At 44.1% G+C, this 16,486-nt stretch overlaps 1 pseudogene; it reads left to right on the plus strand.

The window, feature by feature from the left end:
* Positions 1-305: 305 nt before the first annotated feature.
* The window catches only part of LOC124523384 (mesoderm-specific transcript homolog protein-like), a 159,777-nt pseudogene continuing 143,596 nt past the window's right edge, over positions 306-16,486 (plus strand).

Genomic DNA, 16,486 nt, shown 5'->3' on the forward strand with positions numbered 1-16,486 from the left:
CAAAATTCTGCCCCTTGGTCATTCAACGAAATAAGAATCCAGTTGCTTCTGAAAGGAGACTTTACAGATGTTACGTTCACTCATCAGGTGACCTTAAAGCAGAGATTATCTATCGGGCCCCAATGTAATGACAGGACCCTTTCCAAGCAGGAGGAGGGCAGAAGAGGGGTTCAGCCTGGGAAGAACTCGAAGACCCAGTGCCAGCTCTGTGACGCAGGGGGTCCAAGGACCCTAGACGGGCTCCCAGGGACAAAGGAAATGGCAGCGTCAGTCCTTGGAGGATCTGGTTTCTGCAAAGGATCGGCATGAGCTCGGAGGCAGATTCTTCCCACAGCCTCTCTGAACGCGACGACAAACAACTTGATTTTGGTAATAAATCGGGGTGAGACCCAAAGCACAGAACCAGCCCAGGGAACCAGGACTCCTGACCTACGGGACTGTGAGATAATACATTTTGTTGTTTCAGTTGTAAAGTCTGTAGTAATTTGTGATGGCAGCAATAAAACCGAATGACCCAATCGATACTTGGTGTCTCTTCCTCCCTGCTGGAAAGTTAGGGAAGGGCTAGGCCAAGGTTGTCCTACTGTGGACAGGAGAGCTGTAGAGATTTCCTTCATACAGTTATGGATGTGCTTCATTCTTCCTAATGATGCGAAGCCATCCCTATTTAGACATCCGCCCTTATGAAAAATTACTGTAAAGAATATTCTTCAATAAATACATTACGTGAGTTTTTCTATAATATGGATCCATAGGGAAAGAATTGAGGAATCAAACGATGTATATATTTTAAACCCAGATCACATCAAACATGTCTAAAAATTTCCTACTAATTTTTAGTCTCGCCAGCACTAACGTGATGACCTCTTTCTCTCTACCTTGCCGATAATGGGGAATATCAACGTTAAATATGCTGTGAATCGTTTCTCCCTGGTATTATTTTATCATTTTATTTAGTGTAGATTTGTTCATATCCAGTAAAAGGTTGTTTTGTAAAATTGGATTTTATCTATGATCACTGGGTTTTGGGTCTTGCACAGAAAATTCTCTCTCTCTCTTTCCCATATATATATATATATTTTTTTTCTTTTTGCCCTACTTCAGATTTCCTAGGCATTGTTTCTTTATTTGTTTGCTTGTTTAAGTTAATATAACAAGTTTTGTTTTCCATTTGAAAACTGTTTGTTTTTAACTCTGCTATTCGTTCATTTTACTTTTTTTCAAGGCTTAATGTGTTCCATTATTTCTAGCTTCTGAGGTTTTATACGTATTTTAACTCTCTTACATCCTTTTTACAAGACGGTCTTTTGCTACTCTTTGTTTCTAATGCCGTGTTTATGGGTGTGTGTAATACCCATGTGTACTTTTTGCCGGTTTGGGTGTTACATGCACATCTTTCCAGCTCATGCGGATTGTATCTATGTTGGACTATGCAAGCTGTAAGGATGACGTCAAATCAGATAAGTGAGCTGCACATTTGACCAGTTTCATATGGTTAGACAGCTGGATGGCTGTTAAAATCTTTGTTCCGCAATGCTATACTTCATGCCCTTGCACTGTAGCTCGATATACTTGTGATTTGCTTGTTGTAACATCGGTTTCTAAAGGGTAGACTGATAAATCAATAGATATTCAAATGCGAAGTGTGTGTATATGTATATGTGTGTGAATTTAAGGAGTCTTTTCAAATTTACCTTAAAAGAGTAGAATCACTAGATCCACTTTTTACCAAGTATAAAATGCCCAGGTACAGCCTCACCATATTTTCTTTCATCCTGGTAAGACTGACAGGCTAACAAATGGTAACTTATTTCTGCAGTGATTTCAATTATGGTCTTAAGAGTCAAGCTAAGAATTTGCATTGGTTTTTACCGGTTAATAGGTCTGTTGATTTATTCCCTTGTTTCCATTGATTTGGGGGCACTGCCCACTTGAATTGGGACTGTTGTTTCAACACAGAGAAAATTCTGGTACAAACGATTTGCCCAAACTCCCAGGCGTATCCTGAAGCTTTGGCGGCCCCTCCCATGGGACCCCAATGTCTAAGAACTGGCATGGCCCAGTAGCCCTTTCCCCGTAAACCTTGAACTAGTGTCAAAGCCAACATTTTTCTACAGGTCTGTTCCTACCCTCTCCTGTTGTTAAGTGTTGATCATATGGTTCCTGAGTAGAGGAGGCTCATGTATATAATCAGAAATCACCTTTTGGTGACTATATACACTTAATCTGTTCTCTAAAAATGATCCCTTGGAGCGCCTGCACGGCTCAGTCAGTTGAGCGTCTGACTCTTGATTTTGGCTCAGGTAACAATAGAGGTCATGGGATTGAGCCCTGCATGGGGCTCCATGCTGAACGTGGAGCGTGCTTAAGATTTTCTCTCTCTCTCTCTCTCTCTCTCTCCCTCTGCCCCTCTCCCCTACTCACACCCTCTTTCTCTCTATAGTAAATAATAATAAATAATAAAAACAAAGGTGATCCCTTGTTTAACCACTTAAATTTTTTATTACATCTTAACATTTTAATCAAATATATCTGGCAATTATATTCATGATTTTTAGCTTTCATTTCTTGATGAGGAAGGATTTCCCAACAAGAGTGAAAGATGTTTAAAGTATTTTTTCCTATTTCTGGAATAGTTTCGTATATCAGCTTCTTTAGACTACTTTGAGCTATTTGTTTTATAATATGGAGGAAGTTACTATTTTTAAGAAAAATTTTCTGGAAGATACCCACCCTAAAACCAAGGCCCCTTTGTCATATGCAAAGTGTCCTTGTCCTTGTCGTGTGCAAATACCTGCAGTGATGTAGCTTAGCTCTTTCTGTCCCGTTCACAGATTTTCGTTCTTATATTTGCATTATAGCAGATGTATGGTGGATGTGAATATTTGGCAGGCCAGATTATCATTTACTGTTCTCTTTATTTTAGCTTTAAAACTTTTGAAGTTTGTTTTGATAGCTTTTATCTCTGAATAATTATCAAACTTGTTTCCTACTATAATAATTTATATTTATAAAAACATTGTGTTGACTTGTCAGTTGGCTCTCGAAGATTTTCAGGATCCTTCAATACTTTTAAAAAAATGTTTATTTTTGAGAGAGAGAGAAAGAAGCACATCATGAGCAGGGGGGGGCAGAGAGAGAAAGGGAGGCACAGAATCCAAAGCAGGCGCCAGGCTCTGAGCTGTCAGCACAGAGCCTGACACAGGGCTCGAACCCACAAACCGTGAGATCGTGACATGAGGCAAGATCATGGACGCTTAACCGGCTGAGCCACCCAGACGCCTTCACAGTTTTTGGACACAACCACACACTCTTTCTAATGTTAGGCCCGCTGCCCTCCCTGTGTTTTTGAGCATTTTCAGAGATTTTTCTATGGCACTTGTGCTTTCTGAGAACCGATAAAATACTCAGATTAAAGTTTCTATGAAAACTTTATATCTTAGACAACTATACTTTCAAATGTACATTGTATCTTCCTTTGGAACGTACTTTAATTGGCATATATCTTCTCTGTCTTCCGTTTTAATTCCTCCTCTTTCACAATTTTCTCTTCTACATCCTTTGCTTTTACAACTCAGGAGAGGTTTCAGTTGCCTTCCTCTGTATTGATCCGATTTGCAATACCAGCTTACTTGATGCTCATGAGAGGCTTTCGCTTGCAGATTTCCTTTTCTTGCTCCTTTCTCTGGAACCTAAAGTACCGGCTCCAGGTTCAAATGTATTTGTCTTCTCCTCAGGACACTCTTTTCCTTTCCTGCACCTGCCTTCCATGTCTTATCCCCCGTATTTTCGATGAGACCGAGGTCCCCTCCCTCTGCAGCTTGGGCACAGCGGGGACATCACCTGGACTCCCTGCCCTACTCCCTGTGGCTCCCACCTGAGCAGACGCGTGCACAGTTTAGCTTGTGATTCACAAGAGAAGCCACTTGGTTCTCAGACACAGAGTCCTGGGAAGGCCGTTTTCTGCCTGAGATGATTTGTTGGCTTGCTTTGTTGTAACAAAAAACGCGAAACACTTCAGAGACTGACCTAGTTCCCAAGTCAAGGTTTCTGCCATCTCTACTTACACGATTGTAGAAGAGGGTTAGCCGCCAGATCACATACAGTTTTAGCGCAGAAAGCAGAAAGCACCCTGTGTTTTCAGCGGAGTGGGCTGAACATGGAATCTGGTGTCTAGGAGGTTCCTGGAGGACTGCGGGGGTGTGGGTGGGGGCGGGCAGGGGCAGTCACTTGGAGCTGCGTGTTCCTGAGCTTGACCCTGCAAGAGTGATGCCTTCCTCCCCCCTGCCCCCTACCTCCGCCCACTGGAAACAGGTGGCTCCCCCCTTCTGTGCTCAGAGTGGCCCCTCCACTGCTAGACAGTCGCATCTCTGTGGCCTCACTTGCCAGCGGAGAACAGCCTGGAGAGGGCCTCGAACTTGTTCAGCCATGCAAACCTCATCCAGGGCTTTGAGGCCACCAACGGGGTGTCGATCCCGAAATCAACCTGCAAAGCGGGGTAGGAAATGCAGTTTATCTTTTTGTGTCCCTCATTGGACAAGAACTCACCCCAGAGGAGGCCAAAATTGTGGTGCGTGAGCCAGTCCCCACTGTTCCGGGTTGCCCGTTTTTCTGTATGTACATAGCTGTCAGCTCCCGGTTTCCTAGCACAAACTGATCTGAGTACAACCTCCTCCCTGCCTTCGTTACAGACAGCTCAACGTGCACGGCACACACATTGTTTCCTTTTTTGTCAATCTATCTCCAAGTGCTTCAGTATTTTTTTTATTAAAAATAAATTTTTAACGTATATTTATTTTTGAGAGGTAGAGAGACAGAGCGTGAGCAGGAGAGGGGCGGAGAGAGAGGGAGACACAGAATCCCAATCAGGCTCCAGGCTCTGAGCTGTCAGCCCACAGAGCGCGACGCGGGGCTCAAACTCACCAACCTTGAGATCGTGACCTGAGCTGAAACCAAGAGTTAGACACTCAGCACACTGGGCCACGCAGGCACCCCTCTTATGTCTTTTTCAAAGTTTTTTTTTTTTAATTTGCATATAGCTGACACACAATGTCAAATTAATTTCAGGTGCACAGCACGGTGATTCAACAACTCTGTACATTATGTTGTGCTTCTCACACATGCAGCTACCTTCTGTCCCTATGTGACAGTACAGTGGGCACTTAAGAAGCTAAGCCAGGAGCTTCTCTCTGGGGAAAGTAAGACCCAGAAATGCTATAGATGATATTTCTGCTAATTCACGAAGTATATACGTAGACAACCTTCACCAGACTCAAATGTTCTCGTAAGAAGTTTATTTTATGCTTTTGTGAAAACCTAAAGTTATTTAAAATCGATGATGTAAGTGAAATAATATCTATCACTAACCAATGTTCTCCTCGTCTGGTCAAAAGTATGTTTTTGGTTGCTACTGAATAACGACTAGACTCATGGCTGATGGTTCTGGTAGCTGGAAGAGAATCAAACCGGAGTGGGTGTGCCCTCTCGTAACCATAGAGGGCAGAAAGTAGACACTTGGGAAGTGGTCCACGAAGTGTCACTGTCCTCTAGCTCTTTTTTTGACACAGTCTGTGCCATATTTATGAGCAAAACTAAGGCATGTTGGACAATTGCACAGGGGACGAATAGAGGGCATTACTTCATATGGCCCAAGGATGCCTCTCACCCTGCCTTACTGATTAGACAGAAGTTCCCATGGAGCTATTAGTCTCTCGTTCCATGATTTTTCATGGATTTTCAGTAATTCAATGAGTTTTGATGCTGCGATTTTTTAAATATTCAACTTGTCACAAATTTTGCCTGTGGGAACTCCATCAACCTGGATCCCATGTCTTTTGCTATGATCTTGTTAGTCTTGGACAGTCCCTCTGCTTTGTGGTCCGAGATGCACCAGGGCCACACGATGCCGTCTTTCCCCCAAGTTGGAAAGCAGCCATCCTCAAAGGAGCCGACATCAATTTGGTAGAAAATGGTATTTATAGACTCCAATATTTACTGCTGATGTGCTCACTGCTAGCGACATGACATTGCTTTTCGTCCGTTCTATATTTTTTAAGTTTATTTATGTATTATGAGAGAGAGAGAGAGATACAGAGCATATGAGTGGGGGAAGGGCAGAGAGAGGGAGGAAGAGAATCCCAAGCAGGCTACATGCTGCCAGCACAGAGCATGTTGTGGGTGTCAAATGCATGAACCGTGAGATCATGACCAGAACCAAGGTCAAGAGCTGGACACTTAACCGACAGAGCCACCCAGGCACCCTGCTTTTTGTCCGTTTTAAAGAGTAAACCTACGGATATCTTTATCTGTATCTATATCAGTATCAATCTCAGTGTGTCCATATGCTTTTTGCAGATCTTGAGTTCACACTGATATCTGCAATTTTATTCCTCTTGAGATGTTAGAATGTCTCTGTTCCTATGCTTTTATAATCTTATTCTCTTTAATTCAAATGTTGGTAACATCATTTACAAAATCTAAAACCTACAACAGCTTCAAGATTCCAGTGCAGATACTTCTACAAACAGGAAAACCGAATGAATAAAATTTCATTCATTCATTCATTCATTCATTTCATAGAATGCATCCCACTGTTTTTGAAAGTTCCACAAATAACCCTTTTCAAGATGGTTTTGCAAGTCATTTGATGACAAGTAGGTACATGCATGCAGTCAATATCATCTTGGTTCCCTGCTACTGTCCCTGTGACTTGCTCACGCAGGGAGCCCATATATACACTTCCAGTTGTCAGGGGATTTACAGAGCTCAGGCCCGCGGGAAGGGGATTATTCCACATCACTGTGGTTGGGTTTGGATCTGTGATTGGCTTTGCAAGTAGAAGTGACAGACATCACTACCGAGGAGAGAAGAGCCTCTGGATTTTCTTTTTCCCTGTGCCCCAGGACGGCATACCTTTGTCAGGGGCGCTCCTTTCGCATAAGACCCCATCGAAGAAGTCCCACGTGATCTGCGGTAGATTTGGCCAGCAACGCGAACGCGGAGTAAATCGTTGTTATTTTATAGGCCACTGAGATCAAATACATACAGAGATCTACAAGGAAGTCTGGTGTCCACCTGTGCCCTGGGCACACAGAATACAACGGCCCAGCAGTCTGGTGTTCTTGGAAAGGTGATCATTCTCAAACTTGCCTGTTCATGGCAGCACAAAAGCCTAGGTTACTAGCTCCTGATCTGATGAGAGTGCACAAAAATGCAAACTTCCCTTCTAGACAAACAAAATGAAGGTAAATGGCTGTTAGACAGTACTTTTATGGCCATCTTCACACCTGAAGCTGAGACAATGAGGAGAAAGAAGGGAGTTGATTTAGGGGTGCCTGTGTAGCTCAGGAGGTTGAGCGTCTGACTTTTGTTCAGGTCATGATCTTGTGGTTCATGAGCTCAAGCCCCTGCTCCAGGCTCCCTACTCTTCCTTTCCTGTCTCTGTGCACCTAGTGGGATTCTCTCTCTCCCTCTCTCTCACTCTCCCTCGCTCCCTCGAGTGCACTCTCTCTTCCAAAAATAAATATATAAATAAACATATTTTTTAAAAAAGTTGATTTTCACTTTGTTACATGCAAGTTGACATTTCATTAGCAACCGTAGCATACTTGGGAGGGATTGTTGGGATCTCTTCTACAAGGGGAAGAAGAACCACATTTTCCTTCCAGATCGAGACACTGAGACGGTGTCTCCACGGCAGAAGAAAGGGCTGTAAGAATTCTGGAAGGTGGTCGCATCCATGTGGTCTATTTTTGTTTTTACCTTTCTCTTCCCCATGCCGATTGGTAGTAACTATCCTAAGACGGAACTATCTGACATTTTCCTGAACACTCTAGAAAGATAAAACAGTAAAAGGAAAGACAAAACAATAAAAGGCACCAAAAGTGCCTTTTAGGCACGAGGGGTGTTCACAAGTGCTGAAAAACAGAAGCCGGCAGGTCTCAAAGTCAGCAACAAGCATTTATTTCTGAGGTCTTGAAAGGGGCTTGTGTTCATCTGCCTGGGCTGTCACACAAAAACTGTCGACTGAATGGCCTGAACAAGAGAAATCTACTTTGCCACCATTCCGGAGGCGACAAGTCCAAGATCAGGGTGCTGGCGTGGTCGGGTCTGGTGAGAGCTCTCTTCCTGACTTGCAGACGGCTGCTTCTGTGTATGTCCTCACACGGCTTTCTGTCTGTGTGAGTATGGGGAGAATCTCCCTCTTTTCCTCTTATTATAAGGCCACCAATCCTAACACAATAGGACTTCACTCTTATGACCTCATTTAACCTTAATCCCCTCCTAAGGGTCCTATGTCCAATATGGTCACGTTGAGTGTTAGCGTGTGAATTTCCGGGAGACACAATTCACTTCACCCAGGGCTTCTAGAACAATGGGGAGAAAGGCCCAGACAGCCACATGGAGGGAGTAACAACTAGATATGTTATTATTCTATCATTTTTTTAACTTAAATGTCTCAATGGTGAAACCATATTATTGTTGTTTTAGAAATATACACGCTCAGCATATATTGTAAAGGCACAGCAAGGAATCAAGAAGTAACAAATAGAGGGGCGCCGGGGTGGCTAAGTCAGTGAATCGTCCAACTCGGGATTTCGGCTCAGGTCATGATCTCATGGGTCATGGGATCAAGTCCTGTGTCAGGCTCTGGGCTGACAGCACCAAAGCTGGTTGGGATTCTGTCTCTCCTCCTCTCTTTGCCCTTTCTCTTTCTCTTTCTCTTTCTCTTTCTCTTTCTCTCTCTCTCTCTCTCTCTCAAAAGGAATAAACAAACTTTAAAAACAAGAAGAAATATATATCATATTTCTCTGCTATCATGTGGTGATATTAATTGAGAATCTCCATGAAAATAATATGGAGCACAACATTGTGCATGAGATATCAGCTTTTCAGGGAAGGTCTCGTGAGTCTGGTGGTCCTCGGATGTGGCCAGAATTCCTGCACTATCATTATGAATTTCTTTTTCTGGGAAATAGAGGGTCCGGTCCTATTTAGTGATACAGACACTCTAATTTGGTCATTATGGAAGACAGCGTCATTCGGCTTTGGAGAAACAGGTCATATGTGATAGAAGAAAATCTAAGCCCATTGTCACTGCAATGGAAAGAAGAAAAGTACGTTCTTGGAGGCAATGAATGAAAAATTCATGGAATAGATGGGAACTGAGTTGAGGTGTAAAGAATGAGAAGTGGGGCATTGGGGTGGCTCAGTTGGTTAAGCATCCTATTCTTGGTTTTGGCTCAGGTCATGATCTCACGGTTCGTGGGTTCAAGCCCCACACTACACTAGACAGTGTGGAGCATACTTGGGATTCCCTCTCTCCCTCTCTCTCTCTGCCCCTTCCCTGCTCACTCTCTTCCTCACTCTCAAAATAAATACACAAACATTAAAAAAAGGAACAAGGAGAAGATTTATAAAAGAGGAATCTGTGTATAAAAAGAGGAACCCTAGATCAAAGGGAAGAAGTTGCTATAAAACATAGAAGATTGCATTCAATAAAAATGAATCAGCTTTAACATGATTTTAACTTAAAGACTTTTTTTTTTTACATTTATTCATTTTTGAGACAGAGAGAGACAGAGCGTGAGCAGGGGAGGGGCAGAGAGAGAGAGCGAGACACAGAATCCGAAGCAGGCTCCAGGTTCCGAGCTGTCAGCACAGAGCCTGACGTGGGGCTCGAACTCAGAAACTGTGAGATCATGACCTGAGCCGAAGTTGGACGCTTACCCCACTGAGCCACCCAGGTGCCCCTCCATGATCTTAACTTTTCACTGACAATTCTTACCTGGAAACAGTTCTGACATATGACCAAGAGCATGGGATTTCAGACCAGACCAATACAGTGTCATTTTCTTCTGCTCCACTACACACTCTGTGAATGTCACCTACCTGTGTCCCAGCACCTCGCTATAAATGGGGACAATAATAGCACCCGCTTCACTGAGTTACGGGGGGATTATTCCATGGCTTTAAAGCACCTACACAGAATCTGCTCCACTTAAAGTAAGTGCTCAATAAATATAAGTGATTATTACTCTAACTCATGACCAGATCTGGTCATGGCATCTATCTGTAGCTAATGGAAGTGATAGTAATTCCTTTAGCTAATATTAACTGATATTCTTCAATAGTAAATTCAGACACCACAGTGAAGCTTTCTTTCCCACTCAATTATTTTGTGTTACACATCCCCCCTCTTACGTATATACATATAACATGAACTATATATAATAATTACTCTTGGGGCGCTTGGGTGGCTCATCTGGTTAAGCCTCTGACTTCGGAGCAAGTCAGAATCTCATGATCTGTGAGTTTGAGCCCTGCATCGGGCTTTGTGCTGACAGTGTGGAGCCTGCTTGGGATTCTCTCTCCCTCTCCCCCTCTCTCCCCCTCCCCCCACTTGTTTTCTCTCTCTCTTTATCTCTCTCTCTCAAAATAAATAAGTATCCTTTAAAAAATCGAAAAAAAAAAGAATATGATAAGCGTGAATAAATAAATAATTACCCTAACATGGGTGGTTGACAGGTGATAACATGCAGACAACCTTGTGCTGGTCGGGTACTCCCACCTTGCTTCCGGTCATATCGTTCTCTACTAGCATTTCTTTTCAAGGATGGGGCGAGGTGTCCTAATTAGAAGTCAGGAAGCATACCCCAGCGCATCTCTTCCTGTGCTGTTGGCCTTCAATACCCCACATTCGTGCCTCGGAACCACTGGACCCCCTTCATCTCTGTTGATATATGTTCCTCTTTGTCGTATATCAGGAGATGGGCCGTGAAAAACTCCCCCTCTGAGGAAGCTTCAAAAGTCGTGTTTCCTTTCTTGCAAAGCTCTTTTTCTCTAGTTGCATTTTTCACAAGTACAACCTGTCTTTAATCACTGCGTGACCTTGACAGGATTTAGAATCACAGAACCTTACCATTTGCCTGGACCTGCGGGGAGATCCAGTTGAACCCAATACAGAAAATTTCTCTCCAAAATTCCTGACAAATGGCTGTGCAGCCCTTGCATGGATTTCTGCAGCGACAGGGTACTCAATAACTCAGGAGGCAGCAAATCCCACCACTGATTAGCACTGAGAGCATCCTATATTTAGCCAATATATGCCTCCTTACAACTGTAACCCGGGTAGTAATTCAGGGCTTGCAGGACTGAATGGCATCCTGCAGGGTAAGGACCTCTATTCACTTTCTCCAGATAGACTGTAAATGAAATGGGGGTTTTCCTTTCTCAATATTCCCCCCATACTGAACTATGGGTTCTGGTTAGTCATCATCACGCTTCAGGGTGGCTCAAACTGAACATTCTGGATATTACCAGAGGTGCAGAAGGGTGTAATAGACCGCCAAAGACTTCTACATCATCTATCTTCATTTATTTTCCGATTGCCTTACAGAGTTGACTCACACTACGCGGGGAGCTCACTAAAGTACCTTAGAGCAGATCTCCAGTTTCCTCATTTATAAAAGTGGAATAATAGGTCCGGGTCCAACTTTACACAGCAAAGGACGTTCGTTATTCAAACCTTAAAGTGACTCATACGTCCCTTAATCCGTCAAGATATTATTTAAAATCATGTTACGCGTGCACGTGATGAGGGAGCGTGGAGCGGGCTGGGGACAAAGTACAGGCTAACAACACCACCCACCCCAAGTGGGATGTGTGTGATAATCCTCGGACACTCCTGGCCGCCCGAGAGCAGGGGAACGGAAAGAAAGCAAATGGTGGACTGGTGGAGATCACAGTCATGCGGGACAGGAGTCTCCTTCAGCTTATAGATCACTTAGTGAACTGTAAGAAAAAGACAGTCTAATCCATAGCCTAATCTCTAGAAACCCATAGACTCCCTTTCCTGGAGCCCTAGAATCACCCTCATCAAGATGTAAGGGGTTTAAGTCCTGCCATGGTGATGTGGGAAACTAAGGCAAATGGAAAATTAAATGCCCTTACTGACTACAGCCCAGCGATGAGTCCTGGAAATATGCCTAGAAGAGTGACCTTCTTCTAGGAGCTCAATCGCCTCGATGACGACAGTCTGCTAGGGGCAAAAGGGAATCTTAGCTTAACATTATCCTGACCACCCCCCCCCCCCACCACCAGGTCCTATGAGTCTCCTTAAACACATTCCTCCTTTGCAAACTCTTTTATCTTTAACCCCCAAGTATATGTTTGCAATTATACTCCAAGCATATGGCCCCAGGAAACACCTGAAGGGTCTCATGACTGAGGTTTCACTAAACAGTGATAAATGACATTTTCCTAACAACAGCTAGCCCCTCAAGGCCCTTGAAACCTTGCTTCCAAAATTCCTTAGAGACTTATGCTATCCTTAACCCCTTCCCAACCTGAAGGTATATCATCAGTCACTCTTTCCATCCCCAGTGAAGCTCTTTCTGCCTATGGGTCCTGTGCCCGTGCTTTCTGCACCAAAGACATCTTCACGAATTCTTTCTTGGCTGACAGCTCTGAAGCCCACCATCACCCCAAAACCCTATCATACGTATGTGAATTAATAACTGAAGGCTTAATGTTTTTGTTTATTTATTTATTGAGAGAGAGAGAGAGAGAGCAAGCACACAAGCAGGGCAAGGGCAGAGAGAGAGGGAGAGACAGAAAATCCCAAGTAGGTTACACACTGCCAGCGCAGAGCCTGACATGAGGCTCGAACTCACGAACCATGAGATCGTGACCTGAGCCAAAATCAAGAGTTGGACGCTTAACCAACTTAGCTACCCAGGTGCCCCAGTTTTTTCGTGTGTGTTTTGTTTTTGTTTTTTTTTATAAAAGTACATGGTGTAAATCACACCCAATGATAGTGAGTAGCTAACATTCAGGGTTGTTCATGCTTTACCAACATTGACCCATTTATTGCATATAATAATCTTGCCAGGGAGAAATCTTTTTTATCTCCACTTTAGGGATGAAGAAAACTGATACAGAGAGAGAAAAGTGTCAGAGCTGATGTTCAAAACCGGAAGTGTGAGTTCTAGAGACCGCGTGTTCCCAGTCTTTATGCTGGCTCCCCTGTGGGCCGCCGTAAGGGCAGGTACAACAGGTGTGATGTGTGGGGTACATGTTCTTTGCTATTCGGAGGGGCTGGCAAGGTGTTTCGGGACAAGAAGAATCGAGAATTCTAGTGGATGCACGTAAAACACAAGGGAAATTGTGTGTTTCTCGGGAAGCTTCCACATTGTCTCTCCTGCAGCCGAGACAGGTACTTGGAGTGTTTACATCTTCAATAAATAACAGAGCCCCAAATATGTGTCTTGTTTTCTTGCACGCTCCTGGGAGCTGAAAATCTCTGAAGTTCCTTTGAAAGATATTTAACCGCAAAAACTTGACACGCGATTTGGGATATGGAAGTCCCACTGACACTCATCCACAAATGTTTGGAAAAGGGGGGTTATTAGGACGTCTCGGGCTTTAGATAGGGCGTTTGAAATCAAAGGCGGATAGTGACGGCCTCGTATTTAAGGTGTTCTTCCAATCTACGATAGTAATACGGGGCTGGATTGTCTTCTCCAAAGTGTAATCACAGGTCATTTTAGGGGGAGTCAGATACTGCTTGTCACTGCAGTTCTTTTCTTTTCTTTTCAAGTGTATTTATTTGAAAGAGACAGAGACAGCACAAATGGGGGAGGGGCAGAGAGCGAGGGAGAGAGAATCCCAAGCAGGCTCGAGGGTGCCAGCGCAGAGCCTGACGTGGGACACGAACTCACGAAACCGTGAGATTGTGACCTGAGCCAAAACCGAGAGTTGAAGGTTTAACCGACTGAGCCCTCCCGGGCGCTCCCATCACTGCAGTTCTCGAACAAGGGGCCACCACTGCAGGCTTTTGAGTGGGGACAACTGTAGGTGATTGGGTTAATGTCACTGTTGTGTGCTGGGGCACTAACTGTGCCTTCCACCATCACTGAAGAGAGGACGGGGCTGGCAATGGGCTGCAATTCCTTTGCTGAATATCATTGCCATGCACACTTCACATGTAGCAAGCTTGAAAGCAAGCAGGAAAAACAGTCCCGTTCGGAATACGAAATCCAAGGTTACATTCTAGTTTTTGTTGTGCTACGTGTCCAATAAGCAGCATTGCAGATAATCGTGGTTTTATTATGATTATTTAGAAACTCATAAATTTTATTTATTCAGAAGTGGGCTCTTCTTAAGTCGGTGTTAAGCTTGAACGGAGAGCGCAGTCACGCCTTCTAAATGCAATTTAGGTAAGTAGAAAGGTTTTTGCTGCTGAATGAGGCTATCTCCTCAGAAGTATCAACTGTACTGTTCATTGGTCTTTGATCGGGGTGCACTCTGGCCTTTGCAGGCTAATCTGCTCACATGACGGCACGTAAACTGTGAAAACAGAATGGCTAGCGTTCTTCTCCAATAAAGAGGAATTGTGGAAAATGAAAAGACAGATGGGGCATGATAACCTCCACACCTCGGCTCCATATTGCAATGTAAACTCTTCTAGAAACAATAACATTCTCTTTGGAGGGGTGGGGAGGTGGGAAGACGAGCCCAAGATGCATTTGTGCTACATTCCTTGGGGAAATACAAAATGAAAATGGCATAATTGTTATCGAAGCTAGCGTCCACATCTGCCATATGGAAGATGCCAGCCCTAGGCACCGTGACAGAATGAGGGACTCCGGGCTACAAGCTGTCATGGTCCCTCAGATCAGGAATCAAAGACTTAGGTCCTCACCTTCTGGGTGTGCTGTTAGATGCTACCTTCAGGTACAGCTTTCTTTGGGATTCACAATTCCAAGCTCACAGTGCTGTTCACCAGGACCTGGTATTCAATGCCACATCAACATGGGAGGCAAAGATTCACATGTTCCACCCCAACCCCAGACAACTCCCAGGGACACCTCAGTACTAGAGCTCCCCAAGGGGTGCCTCAGGTCATTTCTACCTAAATTTCTCCCTCTGCCGACACCTTCCACCTCTTCCAAGGGGTTGACCCCAATCTCACTCCCTAATAAATATACTGCATGCTGATTTCAATCTCAGAGTTTGCTGCACTGGGTCCTAAATCTTGACAGTTGGTGCCAGGAATTGTCCAATCAAGGAGAGGCTAAAATGGAATTTGAGAACTGGATTTGGTGGCATCCAGCTGGCAACGAAACCCCCCGGTGGCAAATGGAACATAGAGTCCTTGACCCAAGGTCAGCGTGCACCAGCTAGAACATTCACTAGTTACGAACTGCAGTGTTAAATCATGGACAAGGACTGTGTTTGGTGGCACAATCCAGCGTTTGGGAAATTTGGGATAAATCGCCAACCGTAAACATAATGGGATTAAGTTGGGTGCCGTTAACCTTGAGAATGATCAGTGGGCAATTTCACACTAAATGGGCGAGCGGGAGAGCCTCACTCACTGCACAGGAAGCTCACACCAGACCTGGAGCTTCATGGCTAAAGTAGCTGAGCTTTGAAGAAGAGAGACTCCCAACCAAGGCCATTCTGCCACACCAAGTACAGAACCCCAGTTGGGAAAGAATGGATTCTAGGATGAAGAATTAGGACATTCAGGCTGATGCCTCCAAATTTCATGTGTCCCGGATCCCGTTGAACCTTCTGATCTTGCAAAAAGTGACCCGTTCCTCCAGATTAAGGGAATACTTCCTAGTAAGGTCAGGAACTGCCCATCGCTTGATGAGAGGCCTCTGTCTTACAAGACAACATGTACGTACCATAGATTCTGTTTCTACCTTTTCTCATAGCATTTAGGTCCATAAAACTGGTAATATTCTGGGCTTGCTAAGGGAGGAAAAGGTATGTACTGTGAAGGAGTTGAAGGACCTAGTCTGCAAATGCTGGCAGGATCTGGGAGAATACTGTAGGGGAGGAAAAATAATTTTCCCTCTACCATTCTAGGCTGAGATTCCCCATAATAAAAAAACAGATTCACAGGAGAAAAATTCTACTACATATGTACGTATGGGTTCCCACAAAGGTATGAGGCTTGAAAAAAGTGGCCGGAACAGGAAGCTTTTATACCTTTTAGACAAAGAAACAATACATTTGTGAGGAATTGACAAGACTGAGGGTTTTGAGCCAGCCAGCTGCAGCAAAATGGTGAAGAAATAACAAGGTTTCTTTATACAGCTTTCCTGGCCCTAAATCCCCCCCCCCCCCCCCCCCCCCCCCCCCCCGTCTCTGCTGATAAAGATACCTTATATCCTTCAGTACAGGGAAGTTACCTTTCACCACGAAGATTTAACTCCTGCTTTTAGGGAGAAAAAGGAAGATCTGAGTGTCCTTGTACTGGCTGTTTCTCAAGCACATTGAAGTCAAAATAATCAACATGCCAAAGCGGCATATTTTGGAGTGACATATCCTGAACCCCTACAATACATATGAGGGTGCTGGATCAAGAAGGGCAAACTGGAAATTTCTCTAAAATAGAGTTTCTCAATATGGGAGCACTCTGCTGAGATGCAGGCCTTTGCACGCGAGCAAGAACATGTGCAAACGGGCTACT

Source organism: Lynx rufus, unplaced genomic scaffold (assembly GCF_022079265.1).
Source record: "Lynx rufus isolate CCGP_SWC_20201006 ecotype Redwood Valley unplaced genomic scaffold, mLynRuf1.p SCAF_4, whole genome shotgun sequence".
In the NCBI taxonomy this organism is placed as follows: domain Eukaryota; kingdom Metazoa; phylum Chordata; class Mammalia; order Carnivora; family Felidae; genus Lynx; species Lynx rufus.